Here is a 22,062-nt window from a genome sequence, read left to right as displayed (position 1 = left end):
TTCTTCTCACAACAGTTTGTGATATTTAGATGCTTTCTGTTTGTAGCTCTAACGTCCCACCTCTAGGTAGTTTATTCTACAGTAGTTTGCTACCCTATGCTTATAATTTCAACAAAATTAAACATTTTATAATTCTTGAGTGTTTGTTTTAAACGATAGTTTCTTTTATTAATATTTTATTATTTAATTAGAGTAAGAGATCCAGAGAGAAAGAGAAAAAGAGAGGGGGGAAGGGAGGGTGAGAGAGAGAGAGAGAGAGAGAGCAAGCAGAGCACTGCTTAGCTCTGGCTTATGGTGTTGCCAGGCATGACAGTTTTGCATAACCACTCATAACTACTATATTATCTCCTCAACCCTGCCCCATCTGAACTATAGTGTTTTCCACATATCTAACAGAGATTTTGAAAGACACAGATTATGGGAGGGGAAAGGGTGCTCTCTGATATAAATAAAGTAATAGAGCTCCAACAAGTATGGATGTAGTTTATAATTAACTTTTGTGACACTGTGCTGTGATTATATGGTTTCTAGCTTGCTCACCTGTAATAATCCCATAAATGAGAAAGATGACACCCCAATTTTTCAGATGAGCGAAATAGAAAGTTAAAAACAAAAAGGTTAACTTAAAACAATATACTAATATAGTCAATTATTTAAATGTAAATTAAAATAAGATGGACTAAGTAGTACTAGGATAATTCGATTTTGTGATGCTAGAACTCAAGTTCTAAGTAGCTATGTAAGACAAATTAGAGATTTTAGGTTTCATTGTAGAAAAGTTAGATTAAAGCAAAGTAGCTTCATTTCTCATCACTCAGAGGTAACTTCATATCTATACAGATCAATTTTGTTTGGTTTTTCACTGAGGGTGTTAATGCTTTGTAGTCCAATCACTGACACACATACAGTTTCATTATGGAACAGCCCCCAAAGTTTTCTTCCTCTCCTCCTTCCCCAGAGTCCTTTGCTTTGGCGCAATAAAGCATGCACAGTCCAAGATACACTTTGTGCTTTCCTTCCCTGTTCCTACTTTATTAAGTCCCTCTAATAAGTGAGATTAATTGTTATTTATTCTTAACCTTTTGGCTTATCTCACTCAACATGATGTCCTCTAGTTTAATCCAAGAGGATGCATAGGAGACCGCCTCATCAATTTTAACAACTGAGTAGTATCCCATCATGTGTATGTAACACTTTTTTTTTTTAACCACTCATCTGTTGTTGGACATCTGGGTTGCTTCTAGGTTCTGTGTTGCTATGAATATATAGGTATACACAGATCTCTTTGATAGGTATTTAGGTAGGTGTTTCTGTGTGATGAATTGCTGGTAGAAAAATTATCATCTTTTAGTGGTAACTACCAAAATACCATCAGTAGCAAGATGGGTGGAACACCACTGTATATTCATTTAATGGAATTCTACATTACAATAAAAGTAATTACTTTCCCATCATCATGCATAATTATGCTTTTCTCTCACAAACATAAAACTGAACAGAAATAACCAAACACAAAATCAAGCATAGTTTATGATGTATTCACTTAACACACTAGTCTATGATGTCTAATGCCAGGTAGGTTGGGTTTGAGCTAAAGTGGTGCTGTTGATAATGTCAAAGAATGATTCTAAAACTAAAAATTTTATATGGAGGAGCCAAAAGAAAGAAAGAGAGGTTTGATCCTACAGCCTTAAATCACAGTCTCAGTAGTATCAAAAGGAAAAACCAGAGAAATTTAAGAGATTGACTTATCAATAATGCCATCTGAGGTGGCATTGTATGCATTGATTTGGAGATGTTGTAAATTAAAAAATATGAAATAAGTGTTTTTGGGAGTCGGGCAGTAGTGCAGCAGGTTAAGCACACGTGGCGTAAAGCACAAGAACCCGTGTAAGGATACTGGTTCAAGCCCCCAGCTCCCCACCTGCAGGGGAGTTGCTTCACAAGTGGTGAAGCAGATCTGCAGGTGTCTATCTTTCTCTCCCCCTCCCTGTCTTCCCCTCTTTCCATTTCTCTCTGTCCTATCCAACTACAATGACATCAATAACAACAATAATAACTACAACAATAAAACAACAAGGGCAACAAAAGGAAAAATAAATAAATAGTAAAAAAAAGAAGTGGTTTTGAGAGCTAATAGTAATTATATCTTTGTAAATGATAGTTGAAGAATGGTAATGAATTAAAATGCCAAAGAAAAGATTGTCAGGATAGGATGAATCTAAATGGTTAGACTTTTTTGTTTGTTTCTATTCTGAACCAGGAGAAATAAAAAGGTGTAACAAAGGGAACAAAAGAAATATTTGTAAATATTGGAAGTAATTCATCAAAGAAGAAACAAGAGAAAAAGAATAGTGAGTAGCTGATTAAACACTGACATTTATGAAATTATGGCTATGTGTGCAAGCTAGGCTTGCCTAATTTTCACAAAAGCAGTATTTATGGAATAAACACGATTACTATTCCCTTCTGGAGATGAGAAAAATAAGGCACAGAGAATTTTAAGACTATCCTAATTTTGGTTATGGGAAAATATATTTAATATATAGAGCCTTGATACTAAATCCCAGTGCCCTAAAAACAGGACAAAGTATCCGAATTTTGCTAAAGGCACATAATTGGTGTCAAAGCCTTGTATTGGACTTATGTTAAGTTCAATACTCCAATACTCAAGTTTCTAGCATTGGAATAAAGAAAAAGTAGAGAAATCTCTTTCCTTTTGTAGTCAATAAAAATAAGATTGAACAGGAGTAAGTATTTTCAAGAATTTAAAATTCAAGACACATTAAGACTTTGCAATCATATATTTGATAGTCATCAAATTAGCCTAAGGCTTCCTTTGCAACAGATTTAAGACAGAAAACAAATAAGTAATGATAAAGACATTTTAAAGTGTAGAGGAAAGCATTCACATTTTTACAAAGTCAGATTCTCGATTCTGTCTTCATTTATTTTACTTAGATAGGTGTCCATTAGTTATTCCTCTCCCATTGACTGTTACCTTAACTATTCAGCCTAAAAAAATTATATACTGAAATATTGGATTGTCATAAAATTCATGATGTGTTTTTGCATAGAAAAACAGAAAAAATATGTTATGACTTTTTCAACAGCCCAATATTATCTTTCAACACTGCTATCTTGTCTTCTTGCCCTGACAGACTTGTTTTAATCCCCTTCTAAACATGAAGGAGAACATTCCAGAATATATCAAATGATCATTTTTTTCTCTTTTCTTCAGCCATTTTGAAATTGGAGATAAAAGAGATAGATCAGTAGATACATAGGTAAATAGATAGATGATAGATAGATAAGAAAAGATGAATGAATTTTATGAATAGATGCCTTGATTTTAATGAAAATTTGTAGAAAAACTTGAGGACATAGTTCTTTATTCATAGTAGTACTGAGTACTACTGAGTACCAAGAAGTAGAAGAAGAAAAAAGTTAACTCTTCATCAAACATTATACTGCATGCTATAACATTTGCCCTTGAGCAATATAAGATCTAAGGAGGACAATCTGAAGTTAGATGGAAATAGATATTAATTTTAGGGCACATGCCCAGCAAATGGATATGTATAGTAAATATATATTCCAATTGGAATGTTTACATGTTAGTAATACTGTTTTCTCCCTTCTCTCTCTTTTTAAACTTTGTTGAAGAGAACATCTCTGTGCTTACTTTCATTTTAATGTTATAAAGTTTAGTGAAAGAGTCACAAACAATAAAAGAATAATTTCTACTTTCCCTACCCCCACACCAAAGCAATGGTCCAAATAATGCTTGCACGATGTTTTTTTTTTAATAATGGAAAATGTATTATTAAAATTTTAATGTATTTCAAAAACATCTACCTTCTTAAGTATGCAAACATTCTTCTTGAAATCCTGACTTAGCTCTTCAGTATGCTCAATATATTCTACTTCTCTAAATAAGGTATTATGTTAAGTTCTTTATTATCACTTCATATTCCAAGTTGAGTTAATGAAATAATACTTTTTAAAGCACAATGAAAATAATAGCAAAATTAAATGACAAATTGGCTAGAGTTTTAGGACAAAGAGATTAAACATGCAGAAAATATGCAAAGCTGTAATGATAGCAATGTATTAACAAACTAAAAATTACTGCAAGAAAGATGAAAGCCAAAGAACAAACAACACTACAATTTCCAGAGGCTACATAAAAGTGACTTTAGTATTAGGGGAAAAAAAGAAAACAGATGAATACAATGATGAAAATGGGGGAAACATATCTGTTAAAAACTATCTTCACAGAGTTATACAGCCTAAATATTCAAATTTGCATGAACTATGAAGATTTACAGAGAGCATATTTTGTTCATGGCTTTATATCTGATTCAAAAAAGAGCAATTTAACATTTTGTATAAGCCCAGTTTTTAATTAATTTTTAAAAATTTGTTTTTGCTACCAGGGTGTTGAGGGAAACTAGTGCCTGCATAACTGCATTGTTCTCTGTGGTTCTTTCTTCTTTGAGAGAGTGTAAGAAACAGAGATAGGAAGGGCTTGAAAAAGATAAAGAGAGAAGTTTCAGAGCTTATCATTGTATCAGTTGAAAAGGGTACATATTCACCCATGTCAGTGCTATCAACCATGCCTTAAGGCAAGCCACTTACAGCCTGTGAAATTAATATTAATATGTGTTCATCTACATATTTCTTTTAGGATTAAACAAAGAAAGGGTACAAGAGGAGGATTCTGAAGATATTTCTGATGCTTTAATGCACCAATAGAGCAAGGAATTATGCTAAAACTCATGTATTTCCTCAAGATTATCATGACTGATGTTCTGTGGGTGCCATCTATACTATGTTGCTTTACCTGCAACTTCCATGTTGATTTGTAACACTGGAGGAAACTGAAATTCCATTACTTTATTCATTCTTCATCAAGAAATCACTGTGTTTTCCCATATTGTTCACTTATAACTTTCAACAAAAGATCTAAAAAATAAATTGAGCATTAATAAGCTTCAGATGCATTATAATTTTGTTATAGCTTCATGAAATGTTTAGGTAAAAAAGATAAATATGATATTTTTCCTCTGAAGAAATTTGTCAGATTTAGATTTTTGAAATGAATTGGGAAGAAATTAGTGGTTGTTACAAGAAATGCTTAGTGTATAGGATAAAAAGAATTAGTTAAAATTAAAGATCACCTGATTGGGAAGAAATGAATGGTTGTTACAAGAAATGCTTATATAGGATAAAAATAATTAGTTGAAATTGAAGATCATCTGATTGTTATCATAAATACTAAAATTCTGGGAGTCGGGCAGTAGCGCAGCGGTTAAGCGCAGGTGGCGCAAAGCGCAAGGACTGATGTAAGGATCCCGGTTCTAGCCCTCAGCTCTCCATCTGCAGGGAAGTCACTTAACAGGCGGTGAAGCAGGTCTGCAGTTGTCTATCTTTCTCTCCCTCTCTCTGTCTTCCCCATCTCCCTCCATTTTCTCTCTGTCCTATCCAACAATGATGACAACAACAATAACTACGACAATAAAACAAGGACAACAAAAGGGAATAAATAAATAAATAAATAAATACTAAAATTCTGTAGAAAACACACACATCCACACACACTTACTAGGCTGAAGTTACATTGAACTTCCGTTTTTCCTTGAAAATGGCAAGCTCACAAAACTCTTAAAGTGTTCCATGTTCTCTACATAAATATTCTATCTCCTCATTGTGCATGTGTATTTTGTTTTGTATTATTTGAGAATAACCATTCAATCCTAAATATTCCTCCTATCACATCACATATTATTTCAATCTCACCAGTTACCTGAAATTACTTCATTCCTTAGTGTGTTTACTTGCTAATAGCTTTTATTCCAATTATCTTTCCATAGAAAATGTGTTTCCTAGTATATATTACTCTGTCTCGAGTGCCTAGAAGAGTGAGAAACATAAAACAGATTCCAAATCATTTATCTTATAAGTGTTGAAAATAGTTGCCAAATTAATTAGTAAAGAACATTTGAATAAATTGTCCCTTACTCATGTTAGCAGAAAATTTTTTTATTCTTTGGATTTAGCATGTGGTTAAAATAATTTTTTAAAGAATCTGAAATATTTGATAGAATGTGACAAGGAGTAACAGGATAATGTTTTATGAAAAGGTCCGCGGATACACAGAGAGACAGTCAGAGACCTCAAAATTTAGAATAAACAAAAACACTGGACTAAAAAAATCTATTTTTTTTTTTATATTCTGGAGGCATGTAACATATTATTTGTTAGTCAAAAAAATCTTGAAAACCAATTTTTTTCTTTATCTTTCCATGGAACTTTCATAGCAAGTCGACTTCACATACTTGGGACATAGAGAATTTTAAGATAGAACGTGTTCAACCTAGTTAAAAATAATGATTATTTTCCCCCTTGCTAGTTACATTTACTTCTACTTGGTTCCTATTGATTTCTACAACTAGAAAACTATGAAATAGGGAAGGTCTGGCTTCTGTAACTGCTTCTTCTCTGGACATGGATATTGGCACTTCAGTCCATACCCACAACCTGTTTCTATCTTTCCTTAGTGGAGTCGGGTGCTGGAGAGGTGAGCCTTTGGGACACATTGATGAGGTTGTCTGCCCAGGGAAATCAGGGTGGCATCTTAGTAGCATTTGCAACTTGGCGACTGAAAGGCAGTAAAATATAAAGCAGGAAAAATTGTTCAATAAACAGGAACCCAAAAGTAGGAATAAAGCAGATGAAATTAGGGATCTTTGTGTGGGAAGAAACTAGGAAGTCTATTTTAGGTATGTTCTTTTTTTTTTTTTTCTTCTAGGATTATTGCTGGGCTCAGTGCCTGCTCCTGGAAGGCATCCCCCCCTTTTTGTTGCCTTTGTTCTTTTATCATTGTTGTGGTTATTGTAGTTATTGATGCCATTGTTGTTGGATAGGAAAGAGAGAAATGGAGAGAGGAAAGGAAAACAGAGAAGGGGAGAGAAAGATAGACACCTGCAGACCTGCTTCACCGCTTGTGAAGCAACACCCCTGCAGTTGGGGAGCTGAGGGCTCAACTGGGATCCTTACACCGGTCCTTGTGCTTCACACCATTTGCGCTTAACCCCCTGTGCTACAGCCCGACCCCTGGCTTTAGTAATTTTTACCTGAGCCTGATAGTTAACATGCAGATAGACTAAAAACATTGTCTGGGAAGATGTTATCAGACTTAGATTAGGACTATAAATCTGGAAGATGGCAGAGAGTAGTTCTCAAAAAATGAGGAAAATATACAAATGTTTTTGGTGTCCTTAAGCTTTCTCTTGGATAATTCTACTAACTCTCATTCAAGATATCTTAATATGTTTTTTGTGATTATGGATTTCAGTTCCTTCTTAACAGGAATTTATTGTTGTAATGTCTAACTGTTCTTTGTTGAGGGTGTGCTCATCTAGAGAAATTTGGAGTACAAGATACCAACCATGAAATACTTTTTGTTAGGTCCTCTCTTTGGAGTTTCTTTGTCATCAGTAACAAATATTGAAACACCAAAGCTGTTTGAGAGATTTTCATTTCTTCTTTTAGGAAACCTAACATTCTTGACTAAAATAGACTAATATCCCAGAGTCCAAATGCCAGTGACTGCAACTTCTCACTTTTTTTTTCAGTTTTGACCACTGATAATGTATTTTTAAAAAACTATTTTATTTATTTATTTATTTGGATATGTATAGAGAGAACTTGAGTAGGACATGGGAGATATAGATGGAGAGAGAAAGAGAGACACCTGCAAACTGCAGTTTTCCTTCTGCAAGTGGGGACTGGGGGTTTGAACCTGAGTCCTTGCACATTATAACATGTCTGCTCTACCAAGTGAACCACCACCTGGACCCTGATAATGTCTTTATTTCTCTCAACTTTACATTTCAAAGTGTATTTACTGTACAAAGTTTTTCCTGTATTTTTTAATGATCATTGTGACATTTGTTATAATATCTTCTACATATTTGGATAGAAATCATCCTACTTAGTTGATATTTTTACTTGGATACCATAAGGGGAAAAAAAAAACTAACAGCTAATTTTGATTGGAGCAATAGTTACTTGTCTGTCCCAACTATTAGGGAGGTGACATAAGAACTAATGTTTACCCCTCCACACACACCTTTTAACAGAGAAAGGCTACTTTGGGTTTTACATCTAGAGATACATGATGAAGCTCAGTCACACCAATTAACTAGCTTTCGCACCTGGGGAATTACCACCCATTTACTACTTCACCCTAAACCCTGGATTCACTTATGAATGTGAACTATAATTTTAGTGTGAAGAAATGATACAGCAAAGGAAAAAAAAATAACGTGATAAAATTTGAGAAAATAAAAGAAGCCTCCTCTCATACACTTGCATGTACACTTATATCTAGAATATATGAATATGCGCAACATTTGTACATAAGCTTGTTTATGTGTTAGGAAAGTAGGTATATGCATGGTATGAATCTATTTAATATGCATATATTCAATTCAGTATATTATTAAGACTCATAAATTTAATTACTAAAATGATTATCTATGCCCAGACTGTATGCCTATTTACATTTGATTTCTAATTACTTTTGCAATTGGTTCTACAAGTAAATATAGAAATAGCTGGCTTATTCCTACCACCTGCCCAGTAAAGATATAAAGAGAAGGCAATAATACATATTTAATTTATTCTTCCCTTTATTTTCTAACAAATGATGTAATCACAATATGGAATGGTACTTAATTTAGTATTCTGCTTCTACATTCAGATATCAGGGTTCTTTTATGGAAGATAGATATCTTTTATAAGAACTAAGCTATCAAATATGGAGAGGTGTGTGGTTAATTGTAATGTTATTTCAAGAAATTTACATATGAAAGGCCCCTAAAGCTTCTTATAAGAGAACATTTTTGTTGCTTTTTTTTTTGGTACATTTACCTACTATCCATAATCATTTGATTTGGGATGATGCCATTCCATATTCTGCCAATCTCTTTTGAGTCGAAACAAGAACTTCAAAGTTTTGAATTTTTTTTCTTTCTTAGTTACTTGGTTATCCACTTAGTGGGTCACCTATGTTATTTCCAAGGATTTCTTATAAAATGCAGAAAAGGGGGATAGAAAGTATGAATCCTCACCCTCTGTCCTCCCCCACAAAAAAGAATCATAAAAATATGTGTCTCTTGGCTAGTGAAAATAATTCAACATATTAGAGTTCAGTATTAGTATGCCCAATGTCCCCAGGTCCCAGGTTCAACCTTTGGTAACAACAGAGCTAAGCAATACTCTGGTCTCTCTCATTAAAATAAGTCTATCTTCTTAAAAATGTGAACCAATAAAGGTAATAAGTTAGAGGGGTGAATATGCTAGAAATTATATATCTATTATGAATATTTTGGTTACTAGAACTATATTAAGTGTTTGATTTGCACTCTTGACATTTCTATGCTGCAAAAAAACTCCACTTTTTTTTTAATTTAAGAAGGAGACATTAACAAAACCATAGAATAAGAGGGGTACAGTTCCGCACAGTTCCCATAACCCCATCTCCATATCCTATCTCCACCCCTGATAGCCTTCCCATTCTCTATCTCTCTGGGAGTATGGATCCAGGGTCCTTAACAGTTGCAGGGGTGGAAGGTCTGGCTTCTGTAATTGCTTCCCCTCTGAACCTGGGTGTTGACTGGTCAATCCATACTCCCAGTCTGCCTCTCTCTTTCCCTAGTAGGGTGGGGCTCTGGGGAAGTGGAGCTCCAGTACACATTGAAGGGGTCCTCTGTCCAGGGAAGTCTGGTCAGCATCTTGCTGGCATCTGGAACCTGGTGGCTGAAAAGAGAGTTAACATACAAAGCCAAACAAATCATGGACCTAAAGACTGGAATAGTGCAGATGAAGTGTTGGGGGATATTCCCTGCATGCTCATGTGTACTTTTGCTTTCAGGTATATATTTTTCCATAGTTTATGGGCTCATGTGAACCTATGCTCTATCTCAGGGGACCTGGTCTATATCTAGGTTTGGGGACTTTATTGGGGAGTGGACCACCTGGAATGGAATTAGAGGATACTTGAAAGGAAAGGTCTCACCCGAGTGATGAAGCTGAAGGGTTGTCATTCCACACCTGAAGTCTTTGGTCACAGTCTGAAGTGAAGCATGTTGGGGTGGCACTCATTGCGTTAATTATTTTGCGACCCGCAAATGCAATATTATTTGATTTGAATTGAGAGCAGCATGCAAGAAAGTGGGCCCCACCCTAAGGTTCCAGGACTGGGGGAAATATAGGCTCTATAGTGGAAATGTGAGGTTCCTGTTGTCTTAGGGTTCAAGAAGACAATCGATAGTTATTTTTTAAAGCAGTGATTTATTAAAAAATTATTTGCAGTATCTGCTTCTTTCTAAATTTCATTTTGAGTACTAGCATCCAACAAAAGCCACTAGTCAATTTTTTTCACTAGCATATATTTAATATTCTTTACTTATACTGCCTATTCAGTATTAATTACATTCTATAAGTATCCCTGAACACTAAGTGGATCCCTAAATGTCAGTATGCCTGCTTCATTTATTCTGCCACAGCCATATATCTTTTTTTTTAATTTTTTATTTAAGAAAGGATTAACGAACAAAACCATAAGGTAGGAGGGGTACAACTCCACACAATTCCCACCACCCAATCTCCTTAACCCACCCCCTCCCATGATAGCTTTCCCATTCTCTAGCCCTCTGGGAGCATGGACCCAGGGTCATTGAGGGTTACAGAAGGTAGAAGGTCTGGCTTCTGTAATTGCTTCCCCACTGAACATGGGCATTGACTGGTCGGTCCATACTCCCAGTCTGCCTCTCTCTTTCCCTAGTAAGGTGGGTCTCTGGGGAAGCTGAGCTCCAGGACACATTGGTGGGGTCTTCAATCCAGGGAAGCCTGGCCAGCATCCTGGTGGCATCTGGAACCTGGTGATTGAAAAGAGAGTTAACATACGAAGCCAAACAAATTGTTGAGCAATCATGGACCCAAAGCTTGGAATAGTGGAGAGGAAGTGTTAGGGAGGTACTCACTGCAAACTATAGTGTACTTCTGCTTTCAGGTATATATTTTGCAGTAGTTTATGGATACGTGTGAACATAAGCACTCTCTCACAGAAACTGGTGTATATCTAGGTTATGGGACTTTGTTAGAAGGTGAACCACCTGAGATGAAATTAGAGTGTACTATAAAAGGAAAGGTCTCACCCGAGTAATGAAGCTGAAGGGTTGTCATTCCACACGTGAAGTCTCTGGACACAGTCTGAGGTGAAGCATGTTGAGGTGGCAATCGTTGCGTTGGTTAGGTTGTGATCGGTGGATGCAATATTATTTGGTATGGATTGGGAGACGCATACGGGAAAGTGGGCCCTATCCAAGGGTTCCAGGACTGGGGGAAGTAGAGGCTCTATAGTGGAGATGTGAGGTTCCTGCTGTCTTAGGGTTCAAAAAGACAATCGATAGTTAATGTTATCATCACATTATTTGGTAACTGGGTTAACTTTGAAAAGTCCTTTTGTTATGGTTTCCTGTACAGTATCCAGTATCTTGTATATAGCTGTGCTATTGGATGCTTCTAATCTACTTGGTCTAGGCTTTTGAGAGAGTCCGCATATCAAATACATAGCCTATATATTAAAAAGATTCAGTTAGTGTTTTGAGAAACTTTGAGACATACAACTGATTTTCCCCCCTCTCATATTAATTAACTACTGATTTATATGTCTACCTTTTGCTAGGAGTGTACATAAACACCATTCCCACCACCAAAAGACTGTGACCCATCCCTCCCATCCACTCCCACCCCCCCCACTGGCCCAGGAAGCTGCCCTCACCACAGGGTTTTTACTTTGGTGCCCTACTTACAATTTGATCAGGTCCTGCTTTTAGTTTCCCTTTCAGATCTTCTTAGTCAACTTCTGTTGAAGAGTGGGATCATCCCATACTCATCTTTATCTTTCTGACTTAGTTCACTTAACATAATTCCTTCTAGCCCTTTTTTTTTTTAATAGCATTTCTACTTCATGAAATCTAAAACTTCTCCTTTTAAACTCTCAATAAGAAAAATGGGGAAAAATCTGGTGAGGAGTTATTTATCCATTTATTAATTTTATTAATTGGATAGAGACAGAGAGGAATCCCGAGGAAAAGGGATATAGAGAGGGAGAGAGGAATAGAGAGATCCCTGCAACCCTGCTTCATCACTCATGATGCTTTCCTCCCTGCAATTGTAGGCCCGGGATGGGGGGTTGAACCTTTATCCTTGTGCATTAGAACATGTGCACGCAGACAGGTATGCCACTGTCTGGCCTCTCTGATGAGGAATTCTTATCTTATCTACAAATCTACCTCAATCTGTAAATATGTTGTCCACATAATAATTGATAAATTACACTAAATCCATTCTATCTCTTCCTCATGTAGAATAGTAAAGGTAATAGATTAGTATTAGTATTAGTATGTAAGAATCTGGATCTATGACCCATTGTTTAAATCTGGCACAAGATAGATAGGCAATGAACAAAAAAGTCGCTACATAAATTACACCTTACAGAATTTTTTCTAATAGAAAAGATCAGCTATTATTTAATTTTTACTTCTCTTTTAAGTCAACATTAAATTTTAGAATGATTTTGTTTTAAACTCTCTACCACTTAAACCCTTGTATATGCTACCTTAACCTTCAAGCAGTTATGTTCTTTGACATGAATTTTTGGTTCACAGTGTTAAAGTTCTAAAAGTAAAATCATATAAAAATTATCTGCTTCATATTTCTCTCCAGTAAGTTTTTTTTAAGTTAAATATGGTTTGCCTGTTTTATGAAACAGGTAATTACCATAGGATAATTATTCTCAGGAAGGCTTAGATCCCTGAAATGTCTATCCTAGCTAAATTTGCATTATTCCTGGCACAGATGTGCAATGCAATAATCAATCCAAGGGAGCTTACCAATGACAGCTTTGTTTTTTTATTTACCAGTGCCAATCACTTCAAGTCAGTATGTAACATCTACCCTTTATTAAAGTATTATAGTAATATAGTAATTAGATGAAACCAGAAAAATCATTAGTAAAATGGATAGTCGATAATAATATAGAATTTTAAAAAGCTGGCATAAATAGTTGCATGTATTGTCTTCAAGCTTCTTGAAGCCTAAGATAATTGAGAGCCCACAAGGATAATGAAGGATGTGGCTTTGTGAACATGTATTATATCAAAGTGCTTTATGTGAGCAGAATCTGATCTGGAATAGTTAACTTGACCCAGAGTACAATTTAGCAACAAAGCAATATTGTGTCATTTTCCATAAGAATATAGATTATCTTTTCTGAAGTATTGCTACTTATTTCATTCTTATTATTAAAGTAACCAAGGCAGATCTGTCATTGTCCCTCAAAACACTACCTTCAAACAGAAGCTGTGTAAAGACAGGATACGCATATTTTTCAAGCCCATAATATTTTTAATCAAAAAGAACATCTATAATAATACAATACAATTTAATCTGAAGAATTTACCTCAGATATAATTTATCAATTGAATTATTTCCTTTTTTAAATTCAATTCTTTCTTTTTTGATAAAAATAGTAAACTTCATCTACAGTGTCTAATACTGTTCCTTTAGGATTTGAGCTTATGGCTGCCAAAAAAGTTCAGCTATATGGTGTGCTTGTTTTGTGTGTTATGTACATTCTGGCCACCACAGCACTCAAAGAAGCTTCAACTTCAGTGTTATGGTATCTTTCTCCTTTCCTTCTAACTCTCTGTGCTTTTTGTAAATTCTTTTTTTTTAATTATTTACTTATTTATTCCCTTTTGTTGCCCTTGTTGTTTTATTGTTGCAGTTATTATTGTTGTTGTTATTGATGTCACTGTTGTTGGATAGGACAGAGAGAAATGGAGAGAGGAGTGGAAGAGAAAGACACCTGCAGACCTGCTTCACTGCTTGTGAAGCCACTCCCCTGCAGGTAGGGAACCAGGGCTTGAACAAAATTCACACATGCTATCTATATATTAAGCACAATATTTCATTTAATTAGCCCTGTAGTTTCTAAACATCTCCCATGCAAAAGGAATAGCAGGAAATTTTCTGGGATGTCAAAAAATGAACAAGTCAAGGCATATTTTCATACAGGATATAATCTGAGCAGCTTAACAGAGCTACAAAATAAGAGTGGGAAGACCTAGAAAGATAAGAGTAATTCCTCTAAGTGATAAGATATGCTTTTTTTAAAAAAAGATATTAACTTTGCTGGCCCTAAAAATTAAAGTAAAGTGAATCAAAGCTGATTAAAATAAAAGAGTGAGACATAATTTGATGTCATTTCAAAAAATGAAAGTATTTAAGAAACAAAGAAGGCAGAAGGGAAAATAGGAGATAAACATGAAAGGCTCAGTGATATATTAGAAAATTAATTATGGGGAGTCGGGCTGTAGTACAGCGGGCTAAGCGCAGGTGGCGCAAAGCACAAAGACCGGCATAAGGATCCCGGTTCGAACCCCGGCTCCCCACTTGCAGGGGAGTCGCTTCACAGGCGGTGAAGCAGGTCTGCAGGTGTCTATCTTTCTCTCCTCCTCTCTGTCTTCCCCTCCCTCTCTCCATTTCTCTCTGTCCTATCCAACAACAACAACAACAATAATAACTACAACAATAAAACAACAAGGGCAACAAAAGGGAAAAAATAAATTAAATAAATTTAAAAAAAAAAGAAAATTAATTATGTTTGAGAATCTCAAGAAGGTAGAAAGCAGCTGACTTGTCATTGAACATTCTGCTAAATACTTCAGCCTGTTTTGTAAACAAATAAGAGGGTTTTCTTTCTTTTTTTTAGCTTAGCAAAGTGATGTATGTAACATTACCTAACTATATTATAAGACATGTATTCCATTATTGTGTTCATGTGAGAACTAAGATTGCAGTATTTAATCTTTATTTATTTATTCCCTTTTGTTGCCCTTGTTGTTTTATTGTTGTAGTTATTGATGTCGTCATTGTTGGATAGGACAGAGAGAAATGGAGAGAGGAGGAGAAGACAGAGGGGGAGAGAAAGATAGACACCTGCAGACCTACTTCACCGCCTGTGAAACAACTCCCCTGCAGGTGGGGAGCCAGGCGCTCAAACCAGGTTCCTTACACCAGCCCTTGCGCTTTGCGCCACGTGCTCTTATCCCCCTGCGCTACCAAGATTGCAGTATTACAACTTTTTCTATCTACCTTTTAAATTTGGACATCAGAAGAATCTATTGGTATAAAATACTTACATGTCAGTATTCATATACAGAATTCTGAAAAACAGCCTGTCATACCTAATTTGGATTCATAATGATGAGGATGAAATACTTTACCTAAAGTAATCAAATGATACATGTATACTGTATATTTATAAATGTAACTTGAAAACTTTAGGTAGTTTTTATGATTGTGATATTAAAATGCATTTTTGTTATTTTAGGTGATGGTGCCAGTCAATTAACTGAACAACTGTGGTAAGTTAGCTTTTATCTTCTTAAATTTACATGGAATATTTAACTTCTGGTACTAAAATAATTTATGATTTTTCATAAAACATTTTAAAATATGAATGCTTAAACAACTGAAAGCCATAGATTCCCTAAAATAATCTGCATTTTATGTCAGATATTTAATATTACCTTTTAAAAATTCTAACAGCTAATATTAGAAACTAGAAATCATCTTGTGCATATGTACTATTATCCAAGAGAACTACTCTTTTTCATCTCCTACACATCACTAGCTTGCTCTGGGTTGACTTTGAGAAAACACTAAAATGTTTATATCACTAAAAATAGAAAAATGTTTTTAAGAGAATAATTTTAAAAAGAATTATATCTATATATATATAAATTTGGAAAGATGAATCTCTATATCTCTCTTCATTTCATGAAGACATTAATGGTAATGGCCAAGCTATAAACACAAGATGATTGCCATTTTTTCCAGCTTTATACCTGATTTAATTTGATTGTATTTTAGTAGTAACGTAATGTTGCAATAACATATTGAAAGTATGATTTCTATCTGTGTTAAGAGTATATCATGGCTCCTTTCAGGAATTCATGTTAAGTAATTATTTTTTTTTTAATTTTTTATTTAAGAAAGGATTAGTGAACAAAAACATAAGGTAGGAGGGGTACAACTCCACACAATTCCCACCACCCAATCCCCATAACCCACCCCCTCCCATGGTAGCTTTCCCATTCTCTAGCCCTCTGGGAGCATGGACCCAGGGTCGTTGAGGGTTGCAGAAGGTAGAAGGTCTGGCTTCTGTAACTGCTTCCCCACTGAACATGGGCGTTGACTGGTCGGTCCATACTCCCAGTATGCCTCTCTCTTTCCCTAGTAAGGTGTGTCTCTGGGGAAGCTGAGCTCCAGGACACATTGGTGGGGTCTTCAATCCAGGGAAGCCTAGCCAGCATCCTGGTGGCATCTGGAACCTGGTGATTGAAAAGAGAGTTAACATATGAAGCCAAACAATTTGTTGAGCAATCATGGATCCCAAGCTTGGAATAGTGGAGAGGAAGTTTTAGGGAGGTACTCACTGCAAACTATAGTGTACTTCTGCTTTCAGGTATATATTTTGCAGTAGTTTATGGATACGTGTGCACATAAACTCTCTCTCACAGAAACTGGTGTATATCTAGATTATGGGACTTTGTTAGAAAGTGAACTACCTGAGATGAAATCTGAGTGTACTATAAAAGGAAAGGTCTCACCCGAGTAATGAAGTTGAAGGGTTGTCATTCCACACGTGAAGTCTCTGGACACAGTCTGAGGTGAAGCATGTTGAGGTGGCAATCATTGCTTTGGTTAGGTTGTGATCGGCAGATGGAATATTATTTGGTTTGGATTGGGAGGTTCATAGCAGCACAATTCATAATAGCTAAAACCTGGAAGCAACCCAGGTGCCCAACAACAGATGAGTGGCTGAGAAAGCTGTGGTATATATACACAATGGAATACTATGCAGCTATCAAGAACAATGAACCCACCTTCTCTGACCCATCTTGGACAGAGCTAGAAGGAATTATGTTAAGTGAACTAAGTCAGAAAGATAAAGATGAGTATGGGATGATCCCACTCATCAACAGAAGCTGACTAAGAAGATCTGAAAGGGAAACTAAAAGCAGGACCTGATCAAATTACAGCAGGAACCTCACATCTTCACTATAGAGCCGCTACTTCCCCCAGTCCTGGAACCCTTGGATAGGGCCCACTTTCCCGTATGCATGTTAAGTAATTATTTTGGAAGAAGGAAACATGGTATTCATTGTTGTAGACAATGATACCAAGGATTGTAATGAAATATGCATTGTAATGAAGTGCCAAGGAGGAAAATAGGAGGAAGAGATAGAAGAGAAGATAAGGAAGAGAAAAGCAAAGTGAAAAAATTGAAATAATTTTTTTTGAAATAATTTTTCTCTGGTATTTCATTAGGTATTCATGATATTGTAATTTTTTCTCCTCTTTAATGTTATAACTAAGAATCTAGTGTTCAACCATCTTTTGTCAATAGAGATGTTTGTTTTCACATCTATTCAAATGCTCAATCAAAATCTCACAATGAATTAGAAAATTATTATCTTGTAGTTACTGTTTCAATAGTTACAAGTAATGTTTTGCAGTGTTTATAATGACAGTGAAATATCCAAAACTTAGATAGACAAATAATTACTGTTTCCTCTATTACTCTGACAAGAAGGAAAATATTTTAAATAGAATTTTCGTATCCAAGTATGCATAAGTGGCTTGAATTATTATGATTATCTATGGAAATTGATATGGGTGGGTAAAATTTATATCAATTTAGATAGGCAGGATTGGTCAGTGATGATGCATGTCATTCTGTGCTGGAACTATACCTCTCTAGAGCCCTACCCAAGTAGGGAAAGATAGAAACAGACTGTGATTGATCAATATGCCAATGCCCATGTTCAGCAGAGAGGCAATTACAGAAGCCAGACCTTCCACCTTCTACACCCCATAAATAATTTTGGTCCATACTTCCAGCTGAGGAGAAATGGTAGGGGAGGATGATTAGAGGGCTCTGAACACCAATTGCATCAGGACACGAAGAGAGAAGTAGAAAAAAATTGGGGGGCACTCAGAAATAGTAGGTGTGACATAGAAAGGAATAGAAGCTGGCACCATAGAATGAATGGGAAAATAGATGATAGATAGATAGATAGATAGATAGATAGATAGATAGATAGATATCGAAATAATAGTAAATCCATATCTGTGATTTTGGGAGAATTAATGCAGTTTCCAATGGAGGGAGAAGGGACACATAACTCTGGTGGTGGGAAAGGTATGGAATTAAATCCTTATTGTCTTATTATTTTGTAAATCTATATTAAGTCACTAATAAAAATAATGGTGAATGATAAAATCAAGATTCTCTATATCAATTTTGTATGAGAAAATCTAAAAGACTTTATCAAAATCAGAATTCTCCATGATTCTAGAAAAAATCATGGCAGTGTAATTTTCAAAATCAGTCTGACATTTCCTGATCAAACCCTTGTCTCTAGGTGAGTGTTTCTTAACCCAAATTTCCCTTCAAAATCACCTGGATAATTGAAAATCAATGGTAATATTCAAGCCCACTAAGATAAATGAACTTTCAGTATTTCAGGTTGGAGCCTTATTTTCAAATATACCAACTCCTATGGGCAGCTGGAGTTGATAAATAATTCCTAGTATTAGGACATAAGATTTACTTTTGGGCCAACCTCCCAAATGATGTGGGTGGACGGATCTTGCTGCTTCTGGGACTACACATTAAGTAGCAAGGATCTACTAGTAAATTAAGTTTTCTTCATGTTCTGACAGGGCCATTATATCCTAGAGGTAATTATCTTTTAAGACTGACAAAAGGCTGGGGAAACACAAGAAATGAAAAACAAACTATCCAAATGTCAGGTGTCATAGACTTGGAGTAGTGTAGTCAGACATGATTTCAAGAGTAATGAAAAATTCCTTTACTTTAGAAAATTCCATCAAATAAAATTATTTGGTAAGAAAACTTTCAAAATAAAAATTCAGCATTTTCTAAGCATGATTTTTCAAACATCATCTTTTGGTACAATTATTACAAATATGACTATGGAAGAAGGGGATGGAGTGGAATGGATCTGAAACTTAGTAATCATTCCAAATAATTTTAATCGCAAATGAAACTTGGAGGCCATTATTTTAGACCATGCACTACCTTCTTTCCTGGCCTTTTTTCCTTCAAAGCTGATTTATTATAAAGGTAAACTCTAATCCCCACAATAAGATCGTCGTTGTTGTTGGATAGGAAAGAGAGAAATGGAAAGAGGAGGAGGAGACAGAGAGGAGGAGAGAAAGACACCTGCAGACCTACTTCACCATTTGTGAAGTGACTCCCCTGCAGATGGGAAGCCGGGGGCCTCTAACCAGGATCCTTAGTTGGTCCTTGCCACGTGCACTTAACCCGCTGTGCTACCGCCTGACTTCCTGGCCTTCTTTCAATATGCATGTATATCACTCTTCTTTTTAAATTCACTTTTAAAATACATTGTTCCATATATCAGCAAGTCAGTATAACAATAAAGTATTAATAGCTAAAAGCTGTTTATTACTTATCTTTTATCTGCCCATGTTCTAGTACCTGAGCTCTCCCCTAATACACATACCCCAGAGTCTTACTCTGGTGAAATACACCAACTCTAGTTCAAGTTCGGCTTAGTATCTTCCCTTCTGATCTTGTTTTTTAACTTCTGCCTATGAGTGAGATCATCCCATACTCATCCTTATGTATCTGACTTACCTCATTTAACATGATTCCTTCAAGCTCCATCCAAGGATGGGGTGAAAAAGGTGAACTCACCATTTTTAACTGTTGAGTAGTATTCCATTGTGTATATGTACCACAACTTACTCAGCCACTCATCTGTTGTTGGACAACTGGATTGCTTCCAGATTTGGGCTATTACAAATTGTGCTGCTATGAACATAGGTGTACACAGGTCTTTTTGGATGGATATGTTTGGCTCCTTACGATATTCCCCCAGGAGAGGAATTGCAGGCTTGTCATGTAGGTCCACTTCTAAAGAGAGGCCTCTTAATATGAGTTTGTGAATAATATTAGATTTCTTTATTTTTTAATTTATTTTCCTATCTTATTGCTGTTGTAGTTATCGTTGTTGTTACTGATATCATCATTGTCAGATAGGATAGAGAGAAGTGGGAAGAGGTGGGGAAGACAGACGGGGGAGAGAAAAATTGACACCTATAGACCTGCTTCACTACCTGTGAAGCAACATCCCTGCAAGTGGGGAGCTGGGGCTTGAACCGGGATCCTTACGCTGGTCCTTGTGCTTTGTGCCATATGCACTTAACCCGCTGCGCTACCGCCCAACTCCCAACATCAAGATTTCTAGTAGGATTGTAAGTTAGTGAGAATAAGTCAGTTAGAAAATAAACATCCCTGGTCGAGCCCCTGGCTTCCCACCTATGGGGTGGGGGGTCACTTCAAAAGCAGTGAAGCAGGCCTGCAGGTGACTCCCTCTCTGACCTCTCTATTTCTCCCTCTGCTCTCATTTTCTCTCTGTCCTATCCAATAAAAATGAAAACTGGCTGCCAGAAGCAGTGGTTTCATAGTATTAACACCAAGCCCCAGCGATAACCCTTAACCCTGGAGAAAAAAAAAAAAAGAAAGAAAAAAGAAAACAAGCACCCTGCCTATACAGAACTGTACTATTGTGGTTATCAATTTCTCCAGGCTATTCTACCACTGAGTACCAAGGAAAATCTGATTGTCTAGAAAGACAATAATAAAAAGTTTTGCATCACTACTTTTCAAGCTTTTTTTTCCCCCCAGAAGTTCCACAGAGAATATCTGTATGCAGCATTATATCTGACACTTTAAAGAAACTCTTAATTTTCTCTATTGCATGAGAGTAATAGGGATCAACAGTTTACTCCCATCATTTAGGGACTAGGGACTAACAGTGTGGAAAATTGAGTGAACTCAGTATGATCACCATTCAAGGCTTCTCCCAGTAAACCAAAACTTTAAATTTTGAAATACATTTAAAAAAAAAAAAAAAGAAGAAGAAGAAGACATGGACAAACACATTTAAGAAAATATCTTTCTTTCAGGAGTAGGGCGGTAGCATGGGTTAAGTGCAAGTGGCGCAAGGACCTGCTTAAGGATCCGGTTGGAGACCCCTGTTCGAGCCCCCGGCTCCAGCCCGTGGCTCCCCATCTGCAGGGGAGTCATTTCACAAGTGGTGAAGTAGGTCTGCAGGTGTCTTTCTCTCCTCTTCCGTCTTCCCCGCCCCTCTCCATTTCTCTCTGTCCTATCCAACAATGACAACAATAGCAACTACAAAAATAAAACAAGGGCAACAAAAGGGAATAAATAAATAGATATTGAAAAAATAATAATAAAGTATGGGAAAAAGAAAGAAAATATCTTTCTCTATTTTTCCTTATTGTACAGATGAAAGTAGAGTAACATTCTCTTCTATCCTGCTTGAAAGTAGTTCCATTTCCCTCGTTCTTCCAGGAAGTTGTTTTATGAATCAATAACATGATTCAGTGTTACTATAACTGAAAGAAAACTAATGCTTTAATACATCAAATAGGTATTTCTAAGTTGAACCAACAGAATAATTGGGAACATGTACAAATAAGAATTCACACATAGAGAATTCAATTTTTGTGTATTCAAAGCAGATAATTGTGCAATCAAATAGGTCTCTTTGATTAAAATCACTGTATATGCAAATTCATCATTTGCTGAAGCAGTCGTATTTTGGCACATGAATACATGATTTGTGGTTTCTAATTTAAGTCTGAAAGATGGCAGAAATAGCCTAACTTTTGAATTTGAAAAATTAAAAAAAAACACTATTTTTTTTCAATTTTAGAATTTACAATAATCATATACCACCATTAAAAACATGAGCTCTCCTCTTGTTTATAATATCAACTATAAAAAAGTTACTTTCCATATTTTCTTTGTGAAATGTCATCACAAAAATCCCTTCT

At 35.8% G+C, this 22,062-nt stretch overlaps 1 long non-coding RNA gene across 2 annotated transcripts in view; it reads left to right on the top strand.

Moving 5' to 3' along the window:
* Positions 1-22,062, top strand: part of LOC132540732 (uncharacterized) — an 820,348-nt gene that overhangs the window by 575,967 nt on the left and 222,319 nt on the right. For both annotated transcript variants that reach the window (XR_009551890.1, XR_009551889.1), the window contains exon 5: positions 15,473-15,506. This is a non-coding gene — a long non-coding RNA (uncharacterized LOC132540732). The remainder of the gene's footprint in view (positions 1-15,472; positions 15,507-22,062) is intronic.

The sequence above is a fragment of the Erinaceus europaeus genome, chromosome 10 (assembly GCF_950295315.1).
Source record: "Erinaceus europaeus chromosome 10, mEriEur2.1, whole genome shotgun sequence".
Taxonomy (NCBI): Eukaryota; Metazoa; Chordata; class Mammalia; order Eulipotyphla; family Erinaceidae; genus Erinaceus; species Erinaceus europaeus.
The sequence above is the reverse complement of the archived record's forward strand: the minus strand, read 5'-3'. Positions and strand labels throughout refer to the sequence as shown.